The 26,397-nt window shown below is 40.3% G+C and overlaps 1 protein-coding gene across 1 annotated transcript in view; it reads left to right on the forward strand.

Moving 5' to 3' along the window:
• Positions 1–8,069: 8,069 nt before the first annotated feature.
• The window catches only part of PLPPR5 (phospholipid phosphatase related 5), a 115,743-nt gene continuing 97,415 nt past the window's right edge, over positions 8,070–26,397 (forward strand). Inside the window, exon 1 of the mRNA XM_039483245.1 lies at positions 8,070–8,088. The gene's annotated coding sequence lies outside the window, so the exon portion shown is untranslated. The remainder of the gene's footprint in view (positions 8,089–26,397) is intronic.

The following is a 26,397-nucleotide window of genomic DNA, read 5'->3' on the forward strand; positions in this document are numbered from 1 at the left end:
GATGATTAGACTAGGCTGAAGCCATTTAGATCCATTGCTACCCTGTTGTGGCCATGCATCAAAGGACATGAACAATAATTATACTGTTTAATGTATTTATATTTTATCAGGGATGGTCTAGGTAATACTACCCCTTCCATGAGTGCAGGGGCCTGGACTAGATGACCTCTTGAGGTCCCTTCTGGTCCTATGGTATTGTTGTATGGCAGATAGGCTTACTTTAAGAAGTGTTTTGCAGTAAATCAATATACATCTCAGTTTTGTTTGGTATGGGATCTTTGATGCAGCAGATTGTTAGTAGAGGACACATTTAGGGACAGAATGTGTAGTTAACAATTGGAGCCTGTAGTGGTGGAGCAGTGCAAAGCCACTCCACCCAAGAGGGAGCACTAAGAGGCAGTGGGATGAATTTCATTCCCAAGCAGAGTCAGAGTGCAAGGCCAGAAGGGACACCAGCTCACGCAGTGTTACCTGCTATATATCACAGGCCAACAGCACCACCCAGCACCCACCCACCCACCTACCAAACCCCAAAACTATTCAAATCCCTCATGGCAACAAAACCACACAATAGCCTTATAAAAGGCTGGGGAGCAGGGGCTTGAGTATCCCCTTATAGAAAAGGAATCCCCCAATAGCCTTTTTAGCCAGAGGCATGGCTACTTTGCACTGCCAGAATGGCATAACCGAGGGGAGAATCTTGCTCAGAGAATCTAGACTGAATGTTGGTCTATATTGACTTCAATGGAATTAACAGTCTGTGTTAAATCCTAAGGGTTAAATCCTCCAGTCCTTATTCAGTCAAAACTAGTGATTTGTATTTGTGTCTAAGATTAGGATTTCAGGGCACTAATATCTTGCTGTCAATTACACACATTTTCTGAGGTGCCGAATAGACTATCACATTCCATTTCCTAAGGATGGAGCCTTAGGAAATGAGCATTTCAGTCATAAAAGATATTTCTTAGTAAACATCCTTTATTATTATTATAAAAAAGGGAAATCTTCATGCTATGAAACTGAGTGTGCACAGTACATCTAGCCCTCAGCTGTAAAGATCTATCAAAAGTACATTTTGTGTTTCAAATTGCCTGTGGTGTAATTATTTTTTTTTTTTACACGGGATTACAGTCACTTCATTTATATGGTGCAATAGCACTTAGGAATTGACGGTCTCAGGTTCTGGATGTACTACCTTGTAAAAAGCCATTATGAGTATATTCACTCAAAGTCATTTGCGCATGCCTAACTTAATTTATACACTTTTTATGGCCTGCTCAACGTCTCACTTTTTCTTAATAAAAATCAGTCATAGAGTGGCAGGCAAGTAAGTTTTGAGAATAGCATGCATGTTTATGCCCAAACTTACTTTCTTGTCATTTTAATTAGAACAGTTTGAATAAATGGGCACCGTCAGGCAGAATAGGGAAAAATCCTTGTTTTTACTGGATTAGTAGAAAGCAAAAACTGTGGTGTTTCTGTGCCATGGTAGTCACTTCAGTAAAAGGCAATGATTGCCCATGAAATCGCCTTTTTCCTTCCAGTCCCCCATTTCTCCCATTCAAAATAAAATATGCAGCACTTTTGCCTACAGATCTAGACCAGATGAAAATGGAAACAGTGCACCATATTGCATCCACCCCCACATAAAGGTGATGGATGGCACAAGAAACCTTGCTTCTCTTAAGACTCCCATGCAGTTGCTGGACACAATTTCAATCCCTTTTCTCCTCTGAGTGCAGGGGCTGTTGTCTTTCCTAGTGGCTCTGTGGGTGGTGGAGGAGGAGGTGAGACCATAGCTCTCCTACTCTTTGCACAGACCTGTAGGCCAGGTTGGCACTCAGGCACATCATGCTGTGCTTTCTTAAGGGGGATAGAAGTGGGCTCGTTCAACCTACACATTGGCGAGCTCTGGGAGGGATTGGGCCTTACACAGCATCCACTGGCAAGGAGTTCCACAGGTGTGAAGAAGTACTTCCTTTTGTTTGTTTAAAACTTGCTGCCTATTAATTTTGTTGGGTGACCCCTGATGCTTGTGATATGTGAAGGGGTAAGTAACTCTTTCTTATTCACTTTCTCTATACCATTAATGATTTTATCAACCTCTATTTATCCCCCCTTTAGTCATCTCTTTTCCATGCTGTATAGTTCCAGTCTTTTTAGTCTCTCCTCAAATGAAAGCTGTTCCATACCCCTAATAATGTTTTGTTGCCCTTGTCTGTACCTTTTCCATTTCTAATATACATTTTTTTGGGGATGAGGTGACTGGAACTGCACAGAGTATTCGAGGTTTGGGTGTACCATGGATTAACATAATGGCATTATGATATTTTTTGTCTTAGTATCTATCCCTTTCCTAATGATTCCTATTATTCTGTTGGCTTTTTGGACTGCTGCTGACACTGAGCAGATATTTTCAGAGAACTATCCATGATGACTCCAAGATATTTGGTGGTAACAGCTAACTTTATGGGATCATCATTTTATATGTATAGTTGGGATTATGTTTTCCAATATGCATAACTTTGCATTTATCAACACTGAATTTCATCAGTCAATTTATTGCTCAATCACGGAGTTTTGTGACACCCCTTTGTAACTCTTTGCAGTCTGTTTTGGACTTAACTATATTGAGTAATTTTGTATCATCTGCAAACTTTGCCATCTGTTTAATGGAGAACTTTGTTCTTCTGTGTATATCAATGTCTGCACATTTTTGCAGCCTTTAATGCTTTTCCTCATTTCTGTTGTTCTTTTCACTGATATTAGAACTGTGCTGGTAGTAGGTTTACCAACATTCTCCTCTAACAGTAAAATATATAGAACTAACAGAAATACACAGTAATTTGCACTGTGACAAGATCAAATAACTTTATGCCCATTATTTCAGCCTCCCTACTGTATATATTACTCCCATTAAGTAAAATTGAGGCACAGAAGGTTAATGACTGAAATTGATGGGAGTTGCTGGGGATTGGCCCCTCTGAAAATCAGTCCAAAAGTAACTTACCTGATGACATATAATGGATGAGTAGAGAATCAGGAACAGAACTCAGAGGTCCTTACTCCCAGTCTCCTGCCCTAACTCTTAGACATACTGTCTCCATAGGAAACATGTAAGAAATCCCTAACTGGGAAAATAGAAGAGGCTGTTTGTATGTGGCCTGTCAAAAGACTCAATGGAGTAATGTCTGTCACAGGTGACTAGATGATACAAAAGCATCATTCTGTATAAAATATATTTAGATAAGCTACATTTTAGGACGGGTGGTCATCCCATACTGTGCAAGGCAGATTTTTATTTTTGAATCAGATCCTGGCAAACTATTAAAATTGTAACGCAGTAATGTTTTGGGTTCTAAAAAAAATGGGCCCTACCCAGGCCAGTATATTTGATTTCTGGAAAAATACATGGCTCCTTTAATTCTGCTTCTGTGCAACTGGAGATGTTGTCATGGAGATGAGGATCTGTGATAGTGCTGCTCCACTTTTCTGGCCTTGTTCTGGGCCTCAGAGTGGAGGACTGTATTGTATTAAGGCTATAGGATTTCATCTCATGCCAGTAGAATGAATGTGATTAATTTTCCTTTCCATTTATTTCTTGGTCAACCCTTTTCGTCTATACACTGTGTGCATGTGTGCATATGCATGTGTGTGAGAGAAACAGAAGCCATACTGCTGAGTGTTTTTCTAAAGGGCTCAATCTACTATGCAGTGTTTGCTTCACTGCACAGCAACGGCAGACTGAGCTGCAGGCACAAAACCCTGGGAGATATTGCAGTGCTTGGTAATACTTTAGAAATGTTTGCCACCTGGCGGTAGCTGTAGATAAATACGAGCAAGATTACTTTAATGCATTGCTTTCTCTTTGTTTAAAATCATGGTGACCCCAATGTTTAGATTCTTTGCATGGATTAAGGCTAGATTATTTGGTTGTGGCTACACATGGGACCTAAGCAGTGATATGAAGGCTTCAAATCTGTTTTCAATGGTGTCATCGTCACACTCATATCTGTAAACAATCTGTAATATAAAATGGAAATGTTATTGATAAATTATTGGATTTTTAAATTATCAATATTTTGGTTATCCAATTACTAAATATTTTTCAGAGGGGAGTGAGTGTGTGTGTGTGTGTGTGTAAAATATTTCAGTTAAGAATGATAGTTGTCTGAATTTTCCATGGCTTTAGCAAAATGCATTTAGAAACCAGAAGAACCTATATGCCAAACCCATTGAGTCAAAAAGTGTTGTTTTCTACAGTAAATCCACATCTTGCAGAAAGGTTAACATTCTATTAAGGGCATAGGTGCTAGAACTAAGGGTGCAGGGGGTGTGGCAGCATCCCCTAATTTGAAGTGGTTTCCATCATATATGGGGGTTTACTGTTTGATTCAATGGCTCTCAGCATCCCCTCTACACAAATTGTTCCAGCACCTATAATTAATAGAGGAGGCTCTTAGTATGTGGTTAGTTAGTAGCTGTTTATTTTAATCTCATGACTTCTCTTTCTCCATTCTTACCAACAGATGTAAGCAGATGGACAATTAATATTAGGTTACATTTTAGTCATGGGTATTTTTAGTAAAAGTCACAGACAGTTAAAAATTCACAGCCAGTAACCTGTCCACGACTTTTACTAAAAATACCAGTGAATAAAACAGGATGACTGCCTGGGGGACCCATGGGTGCTGTGGGAGGCAGCTTGGCTGCTTGGGCAGGAGAGGCACAGGCTGTGGCATGTGGCCTGGGACCCTCTCTGGGGTTGGGGGTGGAGGGTGGGGCTGGCAGGCTCCCTACCTGGCTCCGCACTCCTCCTCCTTCCCCCAGCAGCAGCAGAGTTTGGGTGTGGGAGAGGATAGGGGTTGGGGCATGGGACAGGGTGAGGTGACTCTGGGTGGCGGTTACTGGTCCTGAAGGGCTCTCTGGAAGCGGAGACATCCCCCTCACTCAGCTGCTAGGCGGAGGTGTGGCCAGGCAGCTCTGTGCGCTGCCTCTGCCTGCAAGCACCATCCCCACAGCTCCCATTCGCTGCAGTTCCCGGCCAATCGGAGCAATGAAGCCAGCGCTCTAGGCGGAGGCAGCATCCAGAGTTGCTTGGCCATGCCTCTGCCTAGCAGCTGAGTGAGGGGGATGCCGCTGGTTCCGGGGAGCCCTCAGGTAAGCGCCACCCCCAGATCCTGCTTCGTCCCATCCTGTGGCCCAACTCCCTCCCACACCCAACCTCTGCTGTTGGGGCAGGGAGTGGTGGTCCAAGATTGCTCCAGCAGCAGCCAGGCACTCTGGCCACTACAGAAGTCGCGTGACTTCTGTGACCACCATGACAACCCACAGACTTAACAATGAATAATAATTTTATATTTCAAGAGCCCCCTTGTGGTCAGCTGTGCACTTCCACTTAAGGGCTTTCAGAATTATTACAAGTTAATGTGGCTACATACTAGCTGTAATAGTCTTCACTTGAGATAGCACTATAATAAACAGCCTCTCTTGCTTTAATTCAGAAAGGACGCCATTTTTAAAAACATAACCTGATGACCATTAAGAAATCAGTTCATCTTGAACTTGAAAGTTCAGCTGTTTAACATGGCTAGCTCCTAATAGAACAAAAGGAACAGAGTTCACCATCATTTGTCTTACATTTTCAGCACCAAATTTTAATTAAGCAAAAGCATATTCTTTCAGTGTCTTGAATTATTACAGTTTGTCACAGATCCACAGGATTAGTGCTATGCTAGTGGAAGAGTCTCTGGGAGGATCCCTTCAGTTTGCCAGATCCCCTAGAGATCTCATTCCTCCTCCAGGATAAGCCACGTGACTTCCCTGCTTCTTTAGGCTGGACCTCTGGTTCTTCAGCACCCCGGCTTCACACTGTGAGCTCTGTTCAGCCAGTCCAAATGACAGCCCCTGAGGGAGACTTGTACGATCTAAGGGAGAAATCTACCTCCTCTGTCAGCATTTGCAGTGACACTCAGCCAGCACTGTAAAACAGAAGCGTTTATTAGTTGATTGGAACACAGCATAGGAAGTCCTTGGTGAGCAAAGGAAAAGAAAGTTACAGACTGATCCATCCTGTTTAGCTCAGTGCCCAAAGCCCTGTCCCCGACCTCCCTTTTTCCTAGTTCAGGTGTGTCCCCTGACTCCTCCAGCAGTCAATCCTTACAATCCCACTGGCATCTCCTAGACCTTTGGTCCCCAGATGGGCAAACACTAGTTGGCTTCCTGCCATTGGTTGCTAGATCTCGAAGTTGTGGTGATTGGATTTGTCATAGTCTTCTCAGATGCTCCATTAATATGGGATCTAAGGTCCAGACAGCTAAGACCCATTCACACCTATGTCTCTGAGCCTCTGCAGGAGCAAACAACCCTTTTTACCTGTTCGGTAACCCTGCAGCACATGGGGGAAACCGAGGCATACATAGGATTCATTTTAAAAAAATTACAAATCCCATTTCATCATAGTTTAATACACTGAGTACACACATATATACACGTGTGTATATATAAAATTAAAAGAAACTTCCTTAAGAGTTGTTGTTGTGAATCTAATTCTGTTAATCTTGAATTAACAGAATAATGCTTATAGATGTATCTGATATCATAATGAAAGCTCCTCAAATTAATGGAATACAACCCATTATATCACATATGATCCTTTTCCCTGTTTAATGAAGAAATTAAGTTAATTTCCAAGGCCACATAAATATGCTCCAATATGTTATTTAATGCACTGAGGTGATGAGCATATTAGAAAAAAACTCAGCTAGATTGGACAGTTTAAATTAGATTAATATTTGAGAAGACTAATTAAGGGGGAAAGACTGCTTTACTGAGCACAGTTTACTATGAACATTTGCTGTGCCTTAAGAAATCTTAGTGTAAAGGACACAGACAAGGCTCTGTCTTTTTAAAATCTGGCACAAATCTATTTGCATTGGCATTCAGAAAACACTTTTTGAATTAAGTGAGTGATGAATCATGTTATGTAAATAAGGAGATAAGCACTGCACAGCTGTAGCAAAAATAGATGCTGCTCCTTTCGAAAAATGGAATCTGATTTCTAATAGTTCATTTAATGGGCTGAATCAGTGCAAAGCTTGCAGTATTCAAATTGTATAGAGTGTGCTGATGTTAAGGGCTTAATGGAGTAGGAGAAAGACCACTGCAATGCAATTTGTGGGTTTTTTTGTTGTTGTTTTTTTCGTTTTTTTTTAATAATCAGTAAACCTGCAAGTTTCTTATTTTTTACTTCCAGGTTTTTCTCTTCACATATAAAAAAAACTCTGTGCTTGCAAATGATTTGTGAATGTTGACAGCAGATATTTTCTGCAGTAGAAATGTTAAGTTCAGGAGGGAGGGATATGACTCTCTTCCATATAGAATGTTATATACATTTGCGCAAAAAGCCTCGGTATGCTTTGCATACAGAATGATGTCAAGAATGTGTAAGCTTCAGGGCATAAGCTGATCACCAGCTGGGGTTGGGAAGAAATCCTTCCTTCTGTCAATTAATGCATTATTAGGATGTAATGCTTTCTGAAGCAGCAGCGATTATTCAGACAGGATATGAGAGTAGATGGATTTCTGATCTGTTCCAGTATAGTGATTCTTATGTTCCTAAATTGCTATAGTAGGGAGAAAAAAACCCCCAAAACTAAGAAACAAACAAAACTACAAATGTTGGTCCCAATCCTGTCTGCCTTACTTATGCAAGAAGCTCCAGTGAAGTCAGTTTGACCACTTACATGAGTAAGGTTAACAGGACTTAGAAAATAAACGCTATGGAATGTGATGTGGCAAGGCCAGATGGCTATAGAAAAGTAGTGGGAGATAGATATATTAGCCTCAGGTTAAACAAATCCCTGGTACCAGGATAAGTAAATGGAAGCTGCTCCAGGTCAATTAAGACACCTGGGGCCAATTAAGAGCTTTCCAGAAGGCAGGGAGGATGCTAGGTTGATTGGGACACCTGAAGCCAATCAGGGGCTGGCTGAAACTAGTTAAAAGCCTCCCGGTTAGTCAGGAGTTGTGGTGTTGAAGAGACTAAGCTGTATATATCAGAGCAGGCACAAGGAAGGCAGCCCAGAGGTAAGGGCGAAGTGGAGCTTGAGGAAGTCGGGGGCTGCTGTGGGGCAGTAGCCCATGGAATTGTATGTGTCCTGTTCCTAAAAGGTCAGCTACTGTAGCTGATACTATGAGGGAGCCTGGGTTTCCCCCCTTTGTCCCCCTGATTAATCACTGAGACTGGGAGACAACAGAGACTGTGCAAGGAAGGATAACTTCTCCTCACCTCCCTTGCTGGCTTATGATGAAAATGGCTCAGTAGACTGTGACCCTTGTCTCTAGAGGGTCACAGTGAGCCTCTGAGGCTAGCGAAATCCCTCAAGAAGTGCAGGACCCATGGAGACAAGGACAGAGCTTTGTCATGGGAAACAATAAATATAAAGTTCACATTTTTATAGTAAAAGAAAATGTAGGCATATTTCACTTCCCCTAACACCTTTCCCCTTCTTATGCCACTCCCTCCCCCTCCCCCCCAAAAAGCAAGAAGATATTTTACCTTGAAAATGGACAAGTAGTCCACTAGGGACTTGGCTAGTGGAATTGATTACAGGGAACTCAATAAGATCCAGCTCCTCAAAGGTATTTAGGCACTTAACTCCCATTGAAATCAATAAGAATTAGGTACCTAAATATCTTAGAGGATCTTGGCTGAAGATACTATGGTGATGGATATCAGTAAAAAACCTAAGATAGTTAGTATTTGCTAATAGCAAATATCTATGTTGGCTTTTGCATACTTAGAATTATATTGCTAAGGCATGTGAGAGGATTCCTTAACTGTATCCACCAGATTAAGCACCAAATAAATCTCCCTGTACAACATCTTTGAATTCAGCTATCAGCGAACTTTGCTACCTTCCAAGACCCAAATGTGGGACAAAGACCACCCAAATGAGGTACATAAAGAAACTGTCCATGCAGGAAACTTAAAATGTGGTGCGATTAATCACTTTAGTGTAAATAACTCTTACTAAAACAACGAGGAGTTCTTGTGGCACCTTAGAGACTAACAAATGTATTTGAGCATAAGCATTTGTTAGTCTCTAAAGTGCCACAAGAACTCCTCATTGTTTTTGCTGATACAGACTAACACGGCTACCACTCTGTAACTCTTACTAGAATCTCTCATCCATGATTCTTTCTCTGATAAGAATTTACAACATTAGGAGTTAAGTGACATCAAATTGTGTGGAACTAAGTAATTTTGGGACTGAAAATGAATACTGTCCATTGAAATAAGGCATGGGTGTAAAATATCTCAATTTTTCCTCCAGGACTCTCTCAGAATGATATTGCTACAAGAGGGGCTAATCTAGCCCATAGAAAACTTCAATCCTGTTCTAGCTTAATGTTGGGAAAGAAACATCTACCCATATGATTTATTTTCTAGTAGTGGTATTTGCTATAGTATGTGCAATCAAATCTAATTAAGCTGTGTTTCTCTGCATATCTTTGCACAGAATTCATCAGATTCAAGCACTAATCAGTTGTATAACAAGAATCATAGAATATCAGGGTTGGAAGGGACCTCAGGAGGTCATCTAGTCCAACCCTCTACTCAAAGCAGGACCAATTTCCCAACTAAATCATCCCAGCCAGGGTTTTGTCAAGCCTGACCTTAAAAACCTCTAAGGAAGGAGATTCCACTACCTCCCTAGGTAACCCATTCCAATGCTTCACCACCCTCCTAGTAAAAAAGTTTTTTCCTAATATCCAACCTAAACCTCCCCCACTGCAACTTGAGACCATTACTCCCCAGTGGTACCAGATGACAGAACAAGAACGGTCTAGATCCATCCTCTCTGGAACCCTCTTTCAGGTAGTTGAAAGCAGCTATCAAATCCCTATCATTCTTTTCTGCAGACTAAACAATCCCAGTCCCTTCAGCTTCTCCTCATAAGCCATGTGTTCCAGCCTTCTAATCATTTTTGTTGCCCTCTATTGGACTCTTTTCCATTTTTCCACATCCTTCTTGTAGTGTGGGGCCCAAAACTGGACACAGTACTCCAGATGAGGCCTCACCAATGTCGAATAGAGGGGAATGATATACCATCAGTTTGTCAATGTACAGTTTGTTTTTTCATCTCAGGCAAAATTGGATTTTAAAACTGATTTGGATTTAAAGGCTCTGGCCTCATATGGATTTTAAAAAGTATTTTACGTTAATTTGGTGCTCTTGAGCTTGAGTGCTGGAATCAAGCATAATGCATGCTAGTACCGTCCTAGCTTCCGAACCCAGCTCTGCCAATGCACTTCTTCAGCATCCTCAGTTCTGGGTCGCTCCCAGCACAGACTACCAATCTTGCTGATCCATGCAGTGGTTTTGGGATATGGACCAATGTTTGCAAGGGAGTAGTTTAATGAGACCACAAAATTCATTTCCCACTTGTAGGCAATACCATGATTTGCATCCAGAGCTAACCGCAAGAGCATTAACCTACTCTACCATTTCACCCTATGTATTTTGACTTTTACAGCTTTCCTTCAGATTATATTTATACATCAAATTCCTTTCACTTTCATTGGATTCTGAATTACCGATTCAACCTATGTATTAGTTTTTACTTGCATCAATTCACAGTTGTTTGAAGTGTTATAGCCGTGTTGGTCCCAAGATAGGAGAAGGTAAAGTAATATGTTGGACCAGCTTCTATTGCTGAAAGAGACAAGACTTCAAGCTCTTTCCTTTCCCAGACCTGAAAAAGAGCTTTGTGGAGCTCAAAAATTTCTCAGATGTTGGTCCAATAAAAGATTACCTTACCCACCTTGTCTCTCTTTTATTCAGAGTCATTGGGTAATTTATGGATTGAGACCGACAGCAGATTACATTCAGGTGTCCTTAACTTTTTTTAATTACCCAGGGAAAATGACACAATTACCCCATTTTTTAAGACATTTTCCTGAGGGCCTTTCAAAAGGATGATGGGGCAGATTCTCATCCTAGTCACACCACTGTAAATGAAGAAACTTCTTTAATGAAGTCCAGTAGAGTTAATCCTGATTTATGAGTATAATTCTGTTCTGTTTTATATGAGTGATATCACCTTCTCTGTACTATCTCAGTACCTTTCAATAGTGTGTTAGGCAATGTAACCAACGTGTGCACATGGTTCATTCTTATTCTTTCTTCCAAGGAAGAATTGTGTGTGCAGCATAGTTTATTTTAGTAGGACTTTTAAAGTATCTACATACCGGTATGTGTTTATATTGGGGAAAAACAAGGTTGAGGAAGGGTGCCTTGGTGTGGAAGGTGATAAAATTTGTTATGGTCCTTAGTTCTTGTGAGAGTTTTCCACAGACTGAGACAGGCCTCAGAGAAAGCTGTGTCTTCCACACAAGCAAGCTTTTTACCCTTATGGCAGAAAGTTCCATGTGCTTGAGGAGTAGGATTGTCAACCATGCTTCACCCGGAAGTTTTTAAGTGATCTTTTAGGTATACTGGACAGAGATCATTGAGCATCTTGAGGATAAGAATCAAGAGTTTGAACTTGACACTCTTCTATGGGAAACTACTTCAAAGAACAGATTTGATGTGCTCGTGGTAGCCCATGTTGCTAAGGAGATGCAAAGTTGTGTTCTCTGGAGTTTTCTGAGGGCTGATGGCTCAGTACCCCAAACTATTGCATTTCTATCATCCAAACAGGAGGTGGCAAAGAGTGTATAATTGAAAACCAGGTCACTGTCCTTCAGGATGTGACAGTTTCCTGACAAACAGGAGATGCTAGAAAGTGTTACTTGTGGATGATGCTGTGTGAGAACTTACCTCTGGGTTTCTTGCTACTCCTAAAGTACAGACTCAATTGACCCATTGTGGATGTATCAACCAAAGTTTACTGCTCCGTGGCTGCAAATTCTTCAAAGTGCTTTCTTCTATCCACCAGCATCCCCTCTGTCTTGCTTAGGTTCACCTTCAACCAGCTGTGCTTCATCCATGTACTGATTTCAACCAAGCATTGGACCATCTTGGTGATAGTGGTCTGGTCATATGTGATTAAGTAAACCTGTGGTGCCATATGTATATTGGTGGTGCTTGAATCAATATCCTAGCTACATGTAGATCTTAAATAAGACATGAGAGAGAATTAATCCTTGTGGGACTCCACAAGTGAGGGATCTAATTGGGAAATGTAGTTTCCCATCACTACTCCTTGCATGTGTCCCTCTACTGGGGATGTAGACCATTTTAATGCATGTCCCCTGGATGTCTTCTCCTTTTCTCAGGTGGGACAGTGGTATCTCATGGTCAACAGCATTCAGTGATGCAGAGAGATCCAGGAGGATGAGAACGGATGTCTGCCCTCTATCCATTGACAGCAGATGATCATATACTTGGGATCAGAATCTGAAGCAATGAGGGCGGGGAAATTGCTGCAATTCCTGTCTCTGTCACTGTGCAACCTGACTTTTAAATTCACTGTTTTTAAAAAAGATGTGCGGTATCCATGACACCCTTAACTTACTCAACTGGTGCTTTCATGAGCAGAAACTCCAAGGCATTGTCAAAAGCAACCCTAAGGACATCTGTAATTAAAGTGTATAAATCACATCCCAAGGACTTATGCTGAACACTTTTGCATGCACTTTCCAAGGATTTACCAAATTATTTAGGACTAAGTGTGCCAAAATAATATTTTACTCAAGAAAATGCCACAAAACTGTGCAGGAAATAGCACTCAAATTGAATGATTGTCTCCATATTTGACAAACACTATTAACCTCAAGAGGAGATGGAACAGGTCTTAATGGTAAAACTCCAGTTATCTTCAATAAGAGCAGGAGTGGACCCTTATTACTACTATTAAATTTTCTTGTTTACCTTGGCCAGCAATCTCACTGGTCCAGTGCACAAAAATAAAATCCTCGCCAAGAACTAGCAAGATATCTCCTAAAGTACTTCAGGTATCATACCTGGCAGCAATCCTCAAATTTCAATGGTCAGATTCCAATCTGAGTCTATTGCCACACATCTTAGGGAAAAAAAATCTATTCACAATATAGTCCTTTTTAATAATTACAGGGGGGAAAAATCAACTTCTTTCCATCAATCTCTCTGTAATGTATTTACAGTAGTATCTGGTCCTTTATAATAGCTACTGTTTTAATAAAAATGTATAAAAAACATCTAGAAATCAAAGTTGATTATCTGAAAGAGGAGTATTCATTTATAGTGTTTTGTACTGAATTTTGCTTCCAGTCTGTGAAATTCTCTGAGACACTAGGTAGAAACATAAATCAGTGGCTAAATTCAAGGCAGATCATGGCTTTGATCTGTGTTTTTAAATGCCTTGAAAGTAGTAATATTTGCTCATAATTCACCACATAGAACATTATATTAGTATACCAAATTATGCAAAAAATATAGCTGGGTATAAATCTGCAGTGTATAATAATGATGAAGGTTGGGTGAACAAGTTTTCCATTATATAAAACATTAAACTGACTTTTCCTCAGAATCAACTATGCATTTCTGCTTGCTCCATATAAACTATATGCTACTTTCCATCCATGCACATGCCTACCACAGAAGTGAATAAGAATTGCAAGTGTAGCTTAAGGTAAATAGTTCTGTGGAGAGTCCAATGAAACTCCTGTGTCCCCCTTTCAGTAGCAGACCCCAGCTGTACATCTTGGTTGGGGAAAGCATAACCAACCCATGTTAACTTCCTTTAAGGGCAGGGGAAGTGGTCACCACTAGTGTGGTCAGAGAGGAAAGCCCTGAGGAGACTAGTTAACCTTTTCAAATGATTGAAGTGGTTTGAAGCACCAGGATCTGTCTGGTGGATTGAGAGGCACTTCATCTACTAATGCCTGGGTGTTAATGTCAGCTCTGACATTGATTTATTATGTGAACATCATAAATCATGTAAGGCCCAATCCTGCAATGGACTAAATACTTTTTACTCCTGTTGCCATCATCAAGAATAGAAAGAAGGCATTCAACAGCCTGACAGACACACTTTGAAGAATTGAGCCCATAATCTCCCTACCCTTCAATTATCTTAAGTCTTCCATACACACACACACACACACACACACACACACACACACACACACACACACACACACACACACACACACGACAAAGGACAACACTACACTCATTCCCCCAACCTTGAGCACCCTTAGAGTGCTGCAAATTACACCTTGTCGTAACAGGCTCCTGGGGTAATTAGAACTCCAGCCACATCCTATTCCCACTGGGCACACACCTGACCCCACCCTTCCTCATAGGGAAGATGTTAATACCACCCAAGGACTCCACTACAACAGGGGAATCCCCATGTAGCCAATTAAGCCAGAGCCAGGCAAAGTGGCTTTATTGAAGGCCAGAGTCTGGTTCATTGTGAACATGGGTAACAGAATTGGGCCCTCAGGGGTAAGCATTGTTACCCTTAATTGGTGAGGGGGAGGAAGCAAGAGCTGGATTAATTGGAGATTTTGACTCCTATCTAGGTGCACAGAGGACTAAGGATTATTAATAGAAATGGGGTCTGGGGTTCCTCCAGCAGAACATTTTTTGAAATATACATATAATCTGAAATAATTTAATTAAGGACAAAACAAACCTAGTATATGCCATAGAACACTAACTAGCCTTTACTTAACAGTGTGCACCAATAGTTACCCAGGGTCTAAATCAGCTCCTGGATAAATGTACATAGATACTAGATCTGATCTTACATTGATATGCATTGGTAGAGCTGCTGTAATTTCATTGATGCTACAGCAGCTGAGGATCGTGCATCAATATTAGGGGAGAACTGGGTCCTAAGAGAGATCGCAGCTAATTATCGTCACATTAGTATTCAAAGGGCCAGATTCTTCTCTTCCTTTGCACTAATTTTTATGCCAGTATGATATTACAGACTTCATTGGAGTTACACCTGATTTACATGAGCATGAGAGGAGGATCAGAGTGTTTGAAGTGTCTTTTTTGTATTTTGTTGCATTTCTGATGAACGTACAAATGCTGTGACCATTTCTAGACTAGCAAAACTGTCATGAGACTAGCAACATTATGAGCAGAGTTGAGCAAGTTCTTTCTCAAAAGCCTTACTCCCCCCCCCCTCCGCCATCCACCCTTTCCTTAGTGCAAGTGCTGAAGTTTTCTATGATTTATTTTTATGGATGTAGGTCATTGCACATTTTCAAGCACCACTAGCATCATTTCAATGTTTGTTGATAGCTAAGCTAAAACACATTTGGAATGCACACTGCTAAAGGTATGCCTTGGTTAACATGGCCAACATGACATTCAGATTCTAGTCCTTTGCATTTTCATTCCTTTTTATTTATGTTAGATTGCAGCTTCTGTGGACAAACAGGAAGACATAGACATTGCCCTGAAGAGTGCCTAGCACATTTTGGGTATTATTGTAATATTAATGAACACCACTGTTAAATAATCCTTGTTGTCAAGTGCAGCTGAGCCTCAGGGTACAGCATTCTTTTTCACAGATAAACCCACAAATGCCATAACAAAATATTAGCAGCATTTGCAAGATGTCTTTCCAACAGAGTTCGGTCAGATGAAAGGTTCATTTGACCCAAATGCCCACAGTCTGTAATTTGGGGGAAGGAAAGGGTAACCACACTTCTTCAAAGAGAATAACTAAGAGGTGGTTTTTAATAACTTAAGATGTTCCAATAGCAGTACTTATTTGCTTTTGATCTTAAATGTTGACAGTAGTGGTGGGTGAAAATGCCTGTCTCTGAGAGTAAGAAAGTATGCAATTTTACATCTACAATATGTAGAGAAGGCCTAGTTTTTATAAGAAAACAACATATCAGGTGGTAAGTAGTACAATGATTTCAAAATATGCAATAATTCACATCAAAAAAATGGTGTCAGAGCCACATACTTTTGACAAAAGTTAGATGTACAGAATAAAAAAATAGGCCTTTGCCAGGATACCTGTTATGGAAGAATTCATTGAGAATGAACGCATTCCTGTCTAAATGGTAGTGTAAAGTGTCTCACTTTTCCAAGCTGTGTTTGAACTCTTTTCTTTTAAACACTTATGAATTACTTAGATGTTCTTAGAAATCACGTGAGGACACACTGAATTTAGGCACAACTCCATCGCTCCAGAACTAGGCACAGGAGGCACCATAGCTCAGACACTCCTTTGGGGAACACTTTCTCTCTTGCTTTTTTCTTCTTCTAAGGGAACATTCAGCTGTGTTTGCCAGTGAATGGGGGGAAGCCAAAACTCATTCCACACTAAACACCTACCCATATACTCCAGGGTCAGGTAAGGGAATAGTCAGTTAGCTTGTACAGGGATGTAGTGGGAGTTCTTATTCCCCTTTACTCTCTTTCACAGTCCAAGTCTCGATCTACAGCTTATAAATTAGATTAGATATGAATCAAAATGCAAGGACTTGACTCTGCCTATGGGGATGGCCCCTATGCTGGAAGTGTTGAAAAGGCACACAATGCCTCCTGCTGCTCCTGAGAAGCACAGCTATCAATTAGGAGCTGACTGTGTGCACCCCATTCTTTATCAGGCAGCTTAGCTAGCCAGTGCATAGGTGGGGAAGTTGCCTGTCTTTTCCTCTCCATGCCCCTTTTAGCGTTGTTTGTGCCCCAAGTGATGCTAGTAGGGAACAGTTTCTGTGCCCATGACTGTCACAGAAGCTACTCTGGATTTACAACAGTGTTAGTGAGATGCCATATGTCATCTTTTATATTTATGTAGGGCCCAGCACACATTTTAGAATCATTTATGGTATTGCAGTGGCACCCAAAAGCTCTGGTCTTGGACCATAATCCCATTATGCTACACACTGTTCAGACAGAACAAAAATAGGTTATCTGCTCCAAAGAGCTTACACTCTAAGTATAGAACAAGAGACAATGGGTGGTGCAGAAGGAAACACTGAGACAAGCTGGTCAGCATGCAGTGGTTTCAGTTACACTTACAGTCCCAGAACCCTACAATCTCTGCAGGTAGGGAATCTCTCTTCTACAGGAGTTCACTATTATTCAATGGAATTCACCCCACTGAACTCAAAGTCACCTGCAGGCCTGAGGGTAGTTTGAAGCTGCAGGACTGAACTGCAAGGTACTCCTTAAATAACAGTGATGCATTAGCAGTATCGTGGTTTCTTTTCAAGTCTGCAATGATTCAAACTCGTTTGACAAAATACTCAAGACTATACCTTACTTGAAAGGAGCTGGACTAGATTTCTACCTTTAACATGTTTCTGTGTACCATGGCAACAGTCACTTCAGACAATGTGACCAAAACAAGCACTGACTTCTGCATTATTTTTCCTGTTTACTAAATTAAATGGAACAGTGAAAGCTTAAGCTTTCATTCTGATGACTCAGAGCACCAGACTAGAACTGATATTCTATTATTTTTCTTAGCGCTAGTGAATTTAGCCCTTTTTCTTTTTGTCAGTTATCTGAAAACAGATTGCAGTTTCTACTAATTCATTCATTGTGAAAAATTGTTCACCAAGGATTTTATGTGAACAGATTTTAGCCTGTGTTTTGTCCATGATCCATGAATCTGTGAGTATACCATATTCATGACTGATTTTCCAGCTGTGTGACTGGTCACTCAACACACATGACATCCAGTTTGTTCTTTGTCCAGTTTACCTCTTCTTTATAAAGGATTTACACCCATACTGAACACTATTCATGTTTCAATCAATCTTGAGTATTGTTAAGGACTGGGCCTCAAGCAGTCTTGCTTAATGGACTAGAACCTAGCCTAATGTCCAGAGCCCAAATCAGGAGCCAAGTTGTCATGTGCAGGGAGCAAGCCAGAGTCAGGAACCAGGAGCCAAGGGGCAGAAGCCAAATACCAAGTCCAGGCAGGGAGCTAGAACTAAACCTCAGGAAGAAGGAGCCAAGTGTCAGAACCAAAGTATTAGCCAGAGCAGTGGCAGAAATCAAGATCTAGGAGCAGGAAACAGGACGTGGGACAGAAACACAGCTGTAGGCATGGAACATTATTAAGCAAAGAACCCACTACTGCTGCTGGGTTTAAGAACGTGCCTGTGGAGTAATCAGCCAATGAGGAGACCAGGTTCATTAGCTGACTCAGCTGAGGGTAATGAGCTGGGTATGAATTCAGCTGTGAGTCCCAGATGGGCATGATCCTGAAATTTTACTTTTTGTGACTATTCCATATTAACAAATTTTTGCTTTCTCATATTCTCATAAAAATCGGTAAAAATGTGTGTGAACATTGCTGAAGCTAAATTCCACATGAAGGTTTTTGAAATGCTTATGAGTTTTTAATATTTTTTTAACCATTTGCCCAGCACTGATTTTCTATCTATAATTCACTGGTTTTGAGTGTAAAACAAAAATGAAAGATTCCAGAATACTGAAAAAGCCTAGTACAGCTTCTAAAGTAACTCTCTGAAGGGTAATTCTCACATGGAACAACTAAGAACATAAGAACGGCCATACTGGGTCAGACCAAAGGTCCATCCAGCCTAGTATCCTGTCTACCGACAGTGACCAATGCTAAGGGTCCCAGAGGGAGTGAACCTAACATGTAATGATCAAGTGATCTCTCTCCTGCCATCCATCTCCACCCTCTGACAAACAGAGGCTAGGGCCACCATTCCTTACCCATCTTGGCTAATAGCCATTAATGGTCTTAACCTCCATGAATGTATCTAGTTCTCTTTTAATACATTTACATACAGAGTTCAAATAACGGCCTGTGAAAGGGGCAAAGCTGGCTCACCCCAGGCCCAACTTCCTGCTTTTCTATGAAGGATCTGTGATGATGCAACTCCCAGCCAATGCTATAGCCCTAGCATTAGAGTGCCTTTTAAAGTTATTTTGGAGAGTGGAGTGGAAGTGGGAATAGAGCTGGGGTTTCTTCCTAGGAGCAAATTGAAGGGATGTTCCCCCTCAGAACTGGAAGAAAACTGGGATGAAGAGTGTCCATAGTCTAAATTAGAAGTGCAGGTGTCCTCCTGAGAACCTGGAGAGTGATATGCAATGGGCAGGATATTATTCCCAGAACCTGTGGAGGAAGGGAAGCTAGGAAAGTGGTATGCCTGGCTGGGGTGACGTATTAGACCAGCCACTTACCAGTAATCCTGCTGCTCATGCATGAGTGGAGTTATTATTTAGAAACACTTACGAAGTACTGTAATAGGTCATTGCCCTGAAAGGCTTACAATCTGAAGGTGTGCTCCTGCAAACCTTTACCTATGCCCCTGCTACTCAGTGAGTAAGCAGTAGTCCGTACAGTCCATCCTAGCTGAGGAACTATGATCAGTCCCTAAACTCCATCCTAATTCTTGTCAGAGAAGTGAGATCTGGTAGCACACAACTGTTATGGAGCTAGTTACTGCCTATAATTATATGCAAAATACTGTAAGGGCACTAACTAGAATGTTAGTTAAACAGCACAGATGTTAGATAGGTAGCATACATGTTATTTAACTAGCAAAATATGGAAGGCTGCAGAATATGCTATGCTATTTGCAAGGCAAACGTACAGTGTATGATTGATCTTGTGGGATGGGTGCTAGTATAGCTTGCTAGTTTAGCAGCAATAGAATGGAGTTCCTTATCTGACATCTACATCATGGAGAAGAATAATTCTCTTTTAGCAAAAGAAGGTCCAGCAAATAACATAGATCTTAGCCATCTGTTGCCAGATGGAAGTGTTCTACATCTGAATCACAGGCTGAGATGACATGTTTAGAAAATTAATCTTTAGTAAGTGGATCCACCATACAATAATGCTTCAGATGATGCTCACGTATGCATGCTGTGGTAATATTTCTTGCTTATTTATATCTCACTTTGTAAGGTGGCTGTTTAACTATGTGTAGGTAGAGTTATTGAGGAAAGGGGTAGCTCAGTGGTTTGAGCATTGGCCCACTAAACCTAGCATTGTGAGCTCAATCCTTGAGGGGGCCACTTAGGGGCCTAGAACAAATTCAGTATTTGGTCCTGCTAGTGAAGGCAGGGGACTTGACTCAATGACCTTTCAGGGTCCCTTCCAGCTCTCTGAGATAGGTATATCTCCATATATTTAAGTCTGGCACTACATACTCAGTCCTTAGTGAGGTATTGCAGGGAGCATTGCCTGAGTAAGGAATGCTGAATTTATCCCTAGAAAATCATTAGAAAATGAAAACACAACAAGGAATTCATATTCTGCTTTCATTTGCACTTGTGGAGTCTATGGAGGGTTAGCACAGGTGCCCAGGATATTACACAAAAATCTATACTCTTTGGTAATCAAAAAAGGTTCTTATGGTTAAGTCACAGGACTGAGAGTCTGCCGAGGTACTTTCTCTTCCTGGCTCAGCCTTAGACTTGCTGCATGAGGAAAGATCTTATTTCTCTTTTTTTTAATTGTTTTGGAAATATTTACAGGGAATTTTCTCAGGGAAGGAGAGAAACCCTATACACCAACAGAACAAAGGGAACTTGGAGCAATTCTGCTATCTAATTTCAAGGGTCTTATACTACCTTTGGTGTTTAATTGTGTTTATTTACTACATATTATTACATAGAAGCTAGGGATTCTCAACATCTAACTCTTTTTAATATGACTAGATCAGGGGTCGGCAACCTTTCAGAAGTGCTATGTCGAGTCTTCATTTATTCACTCTAATTTAAGGTTTTGCGTGCCATTTTAATGTTTTTAGAAAGTCTCTTTCTATAAGTCTATAATATATAACTAAACTATTGTTGTATGTAAAGTAAATAAGGCTTTTAAAATGTTTAAGAAGCTTCATTTAAAATGAAATTAAAATGCAGATCTCCCCGGACCGGTGGACAGGCCCTGTACAGTGTGAGTGCCATTGAAAAATCAGCTCGCGTGCCGCCTTCGGCACACATGCCATAGGTTGCCTACCCCTGGACTAGATTATATAATTACAATGGATGATATGAATTCAATTGAGTATGATGATATGAATTTAATTTAATCTGGCCTGCAGAAAGTACAGCATATTACCATATCATAAGGGGATATAGGGGATTCTGAAACTTTTTCATAGTATAGAACACATATTGATAGGAAGATTGCCTTGTGAACACCATCTCCCATTCGAAATTGCACACAGACCACTCCCACTTTCATTGAAGATCACCTTTTCTCTGATTCACAAATGTATAGATCATCTCTGCTCCTATCTGTAATTGTGTCACATCTCTGTGGCAACTACAACAATTACTTACATGGTCATATTGGGAAAGTACTTAATTTATTTTAGCCACAGATTACAGACATGTAGCAGCTGAAAGCTAGGCAGAGGAACCACTATCATGTTATCATGCAACTCCTCATAAATCACCATGAAGTGTCTGCAGACCAACAGTCCAAGACAACTTGAGAACTCCTTCAAAACTTTATATTAACCATAATTCTTAATAAACTCAAGTGTATACTGATGCATGTATTATTGACCGTGATTGTACAACTATAGAGCTGGGCTAACAATACTACACTGTTGGTATGGATATTCATTTGAATTATTACTTTCATTCCTGTTTTTGTGAATGTTAGAACAATTGAGTTTTTCCAGCAAAATAGCCACATGTAGCATATTTCAAATCTCATATGGAAGTATATGCAGAAACCAATTTTTAAATTCATTCTCAAGTGCTCAAGTCTCAACAAATCATGTAACAGAAACAATAAAGCATGATTTTTCTCTCCAGTCACAACTAAGCAACACAGCTCAAAATTTGAATATTCACTATTAATCACTAGAAAGAAAAATATGAATAATGAATACATTTGAGGATATTCTGATCTGGTCTCAATTCTTCTACAATCAGAAAAACAAGCTAAATGCCCAGAATGAATTATTTGTTTAGGTGTGTTGAGCTTCTTGTTAAAACCTAGGTTTTGTCTACATGGAGAAACTGACCTGAAGAGCTATTGTGGAATAGCTCCCCATGTGGACACTCTTATTCTGCAACAGCTATTCCAATCCATTTTCCCATGTAGACAAGCCCTTAGTCTGTTACCTTACTGACTTTTTTGATGTTCTTTTTAAAAATACCTCCTAAGTGGCAAGTGCTGCCTGTTATCATCATAGAAGGTCTTTGTCACTTTTGCATCTGATATGATTTTGCTGCAATACTAGGTTTCATTCCCCAGCTCCATGGAATAGATTTTAAGTACAAACTATAGGATTAAGATTTGCCTTGATTTCACAAATGAAGTTCTCCTATGAAATTCTTTTACAGGTTAATCCCATATTAATGTGCCTGCTTGCAAACTGAGAGCATTTGCCCTCATTTTCTTAACATAAAAATGTCCTTGCTAGTCTCAATGATGCATCTTATTGGGCAGGGCCTAATCCTGCGTGCTACAAACATAATCCAGTGAATCCTCTTCTTGGTGATGGCACTTTTTATTTTATAACATTGAACTCTTGTGAGAGATGTTGATTTGTTTTTTGACAGGCTTTCAGATCCTCCCAATACTAATCTCTAGATAATGAAAGATATAAGAAAGAAAGGGCTGTAGTTGTTAGTTGATAGTGGAGTTATGTTCTTTCATGGTAATAAGATTGTCTTTCAATACTGATTCACTCTGTCTGTTTTACAGTCTTTTAAAAACTCATTTTATTTAAATCCAAGGAAGGAAAACACCACTTCATATAATTAAAAATACACAATCGTCAGAATTCTAGCACAGGATAGGGAGACAAGTTTTTGTTCTGTGACCCCTTTTGTTAAGGGTGTGTGGCATTTCATTGGGGAGGGAGATAGTGCAATGGTTTTGGCTGCAGCATCACCAATGTGCTGATAACATGCAGCTCTACTTTCCAATTTCTTTTGATCCAGATGATGCAGGCCCTTGGCTTTCTCACTGCATGGCTGAGACTAGGGCTATGATAAAATTTAGTTGGTTAAGGCTCAGTCCTGACAAGAGGTGAGTCTGGTGGAAAGATACAAGTATCTAGAGAAAATGCAAAAAGACCAACTACCCTGAGTATTGAAGGGGAGGAGTATCCAGGGTTTGTCTATGAGATTTACAGTTAATGGTTTCTCAGGTTACACTCTTGATCTCTATTGCTTTCTTCCGTCTGCATTTGGCAAAGAGGTTGCAACTTTCATCCCTAATATGGACCTTATTCATGCCTTTGTGACTTCCTTTGTGATCACAATACTGCAATGCACTTCACATAAAGTTACACTTGAAGGTTGTCCAGAAGCTCCAGGTGGTGCGGAACAAAGTTGTTCACCCTACTTGATGGTGCAAGTAAGTCATGGGTAGTGCATCCCATCTGTTAACATACTATGTAGACTCCACTGGCTTCCTAGTTTGCTTCTGGACACAGTTCAAGGTATGGAGTTTCTTTTATAAAGCCTTATACGGTTTTGGGCTCTGGCTATCCTAAGAGATCACTTCTCTCCCTCTGTACAATCCTGACACCTATATGAGCTGGGTCACTTCTGCTAACCATCACTGTATATACCAGGAGTTTGCAGAGGATTGGATGCAGAACATTCTTACTGGTGGACATTCAATTCTGTTGTTCTGGCAAATCCTGAACTTAGTATTACTGAGTTCTTCCAGGCATAGTGAAAAGACAATCTTTCCCATTTTTGCTTTGCAACATTTTATAGCACAAATAGTGATTTGGGGATATGTCACACAGTTGCTCCAGCGCAAAGAATCCAACTATTTCACCAGTGAAAAATTCTAACCTATAATCTTCTCCTTTTCCTCATCTAATGTGAAAAAATATATGTGAACTTCTGAACTTTGATACTTTAAAGTTTCATCTGCTATCAGCTTTGCAACACATGCAGTTATGGTATGGAAGATCTGTGTTAGGGAACAGACTTCATCTCCATTTCCTTAGCTATTTGAAAGGGCTCTGTAGGCTGTGGATGTGATACTGCCATCTGATGGATGGTATTAGCTGTCTCTTTGCTTTAGCTTAGCATCTCTCCCTCCACAGATCAGTGCTGGCATCAACATCAGAGAAAAGAGTGATTTAATAGCTATACCAGCAAAATTTAAGATGTGATGGAAACTTTTTAGGAAAAAGAGGGAAAAAAGCCCAGCTCAGAATAGTGGGAAGTCTAAAGGGAGATTCATTCTTGATGTCTAGAGTTCTGCTGCAGTCAAATGCATTCTTCAATATTCACAGCGTAAGTGACTCCTCCAGAAAGAAAGGCTTAGAAATACAGTAGCCTATACTACAAGATTTGTCCTGATCTTTTATATAATGTAAGGCTGATCAAAGCCAAGATGGCATTGTGATTCAGAATAAATATCTAGTCAGCTAAGAGGGTAAATACTTTCTTCTCTTTATATGTGAAGGGTCAGTTGCAGTTTGAAAAAACAAATTATGGGTTTTGTGTGTGTGTGAGAGAGAATCAGAGAGACACACACACAGAGAAGATGAGCTAGTTTCTTAAAGAGTTTTTCTTGAGAGGAAGGAGGATGGAAAGAAAAAGAGAAATCTTCATTTTCAGCCTTTTTTCCACAAGGAGAGTGTCAACTTAAATAAAAATCAGTTAAAAAATCTTGTTTGTTAGCTCCTGTTAGGCATCATGATTGTATAAGTGCATCCCTTTCCTAGCATCTGTGCTATCACTGCCTATGAGGAGCAGCTGAGAAAGATTGGAATGGACCAATTTACTATCCCCTTCAGCAGCACATCAGTTGCCTGTGGAAATCAGAACAAAATCAGTGTTTGCCATGTGACTCTGTGTATTCAGCCTAACTGTAACCATAGAAATTAGAGATGGAAAAGACCTTTTAAAATAATCTGCTCCATCCACTAGCATGTGCAAGATTGTTCCTTCCAATTTATTTTTTGTCCTGTCTAATTTTAGATACATCAAGTAATGGAGTGTCATGGTTACCAGGCTAGTGAACCTTTGCACTCTTGTTGTCTCTGAGTGCATCCCCTCAGGTGCATGGTCCTCTACCTTCACCTCATTCAAGTGGAATTCTGTAATTCTCTTACTCTTAGACAGGGTCCCTTACTCCTTTAGCTGACTAAATCTTTATTCTAACTCACAATACCATCTTGGCTTTGATCAGTCTTACATTATATAAAAGATCAGGACAAATATTGTAATTTAGGATCCTGTATTTTTAAGCCTGGGCCAGGTATGACACTGGAAAATCTCTCTTTCAGGAGCTGACGACTAGTGGATAACAAAGGTGACCAGGCTGCTTTCTCAAACCAAAGTATTGTTTAATATTAATAGTAGGACAAAGGCAATCCGTAAAAGAAAAGGTTTTTAAAAACAATAAACAGTCTATATGTATGTCTATCTTACCCTAAGCCATGCCATCATGTAGTAATAGGCCAGGTAGGGTTTGCTTTGTATCTGCTTGTTCTTCTGAACAGCCCCTGACAACTGCCTCCTGCCTCTCTCTGGAGAGTGAATTTTTAACTGTATAGTGCCCTTTTGATTTTTTGGCTCCCAGCCTTAGCAAAACAAGTCTTATAATTTGCTGGAACTTTTAGGTAGCATCTTTCCAGCTAATAGCTCAGGTACTTAATTACTCCTGCCATTACCTTCCTGCTAGTTTTCTACCAGCCCTGCTATTCAACTGAGCAAACGTGCATATAGTAAACCTTCCCTGAGCCTAGTATACATTCATTATTAGAGATCAGTCCCCATGTCATTCACATGGAGTTTCCGCCGTTTCACTGACAAAATAATGCCACCATCTAAAAGATTTCACTGTCAGGCAATGTTGCCTTAAAGCTAGTTTACATTGTAAACATTGCAAGGATTGTGTCAGACAGCAAACCCAGGAGACATTGCAGACCCGCCTGCATTTTGCTGAAACGAATTTGGAGGCTACCAACCATGTGTGCACTATGTAACATTTACTGGATGGGAAGGGAGGCAAATAGCTAGTGATAACTTCAACAGAAAAGTTTAAGTGAAGAATCCTGCTTTGGCTGGCTGTTGGTATATCCATTAGAGTTTGAAGTCTTTCATGACATGGTATAGTTTTGGAAAGTTCTGAATTGTGTTTGGTAGTACAGTCATTGAGTTTCTGTAGTGCTTGTGCTGGTGTGCAAATACACAAAAGACTAGCATAGTTGAATCACCTCCGATAAACCAGGTAGGGAGAACACTTTCAGCTACATACATGCTAAAATATTACAATGAAATAGCTTCCAAAGTCACCATTGTAAAGGAAGAATATGTTTTCCAAAGATTAACAGTCAGATTCTGGCATTCTTACTCATGCCTCCCAGCCTGAGTAGACAGTGCTTCATGGATTAAGGTACTGCTTGATGTGAATAAGAGATTACTTCTAATCAGAAGTTAGTTAAAATTATATTGTACAAATTCTGCTGCTGATTTGTAAACAGAATTCCCCTTTGAAA

Source organism: Mauremys reevesii, linkage group 8 (genome assembly GCF_016161935.1).
Source record: "Mauremys reevesii isolate NIE-2019 linkage group 8, ASM1616193v1, whole genome shotgun sequence".
Classification (NCBI taxonomy): domain Eukaryota; kingdom Metazoa; phylum Chordata; order Testudines; family Geoemydidae; genus Mauremys; species Mauremys reevesii.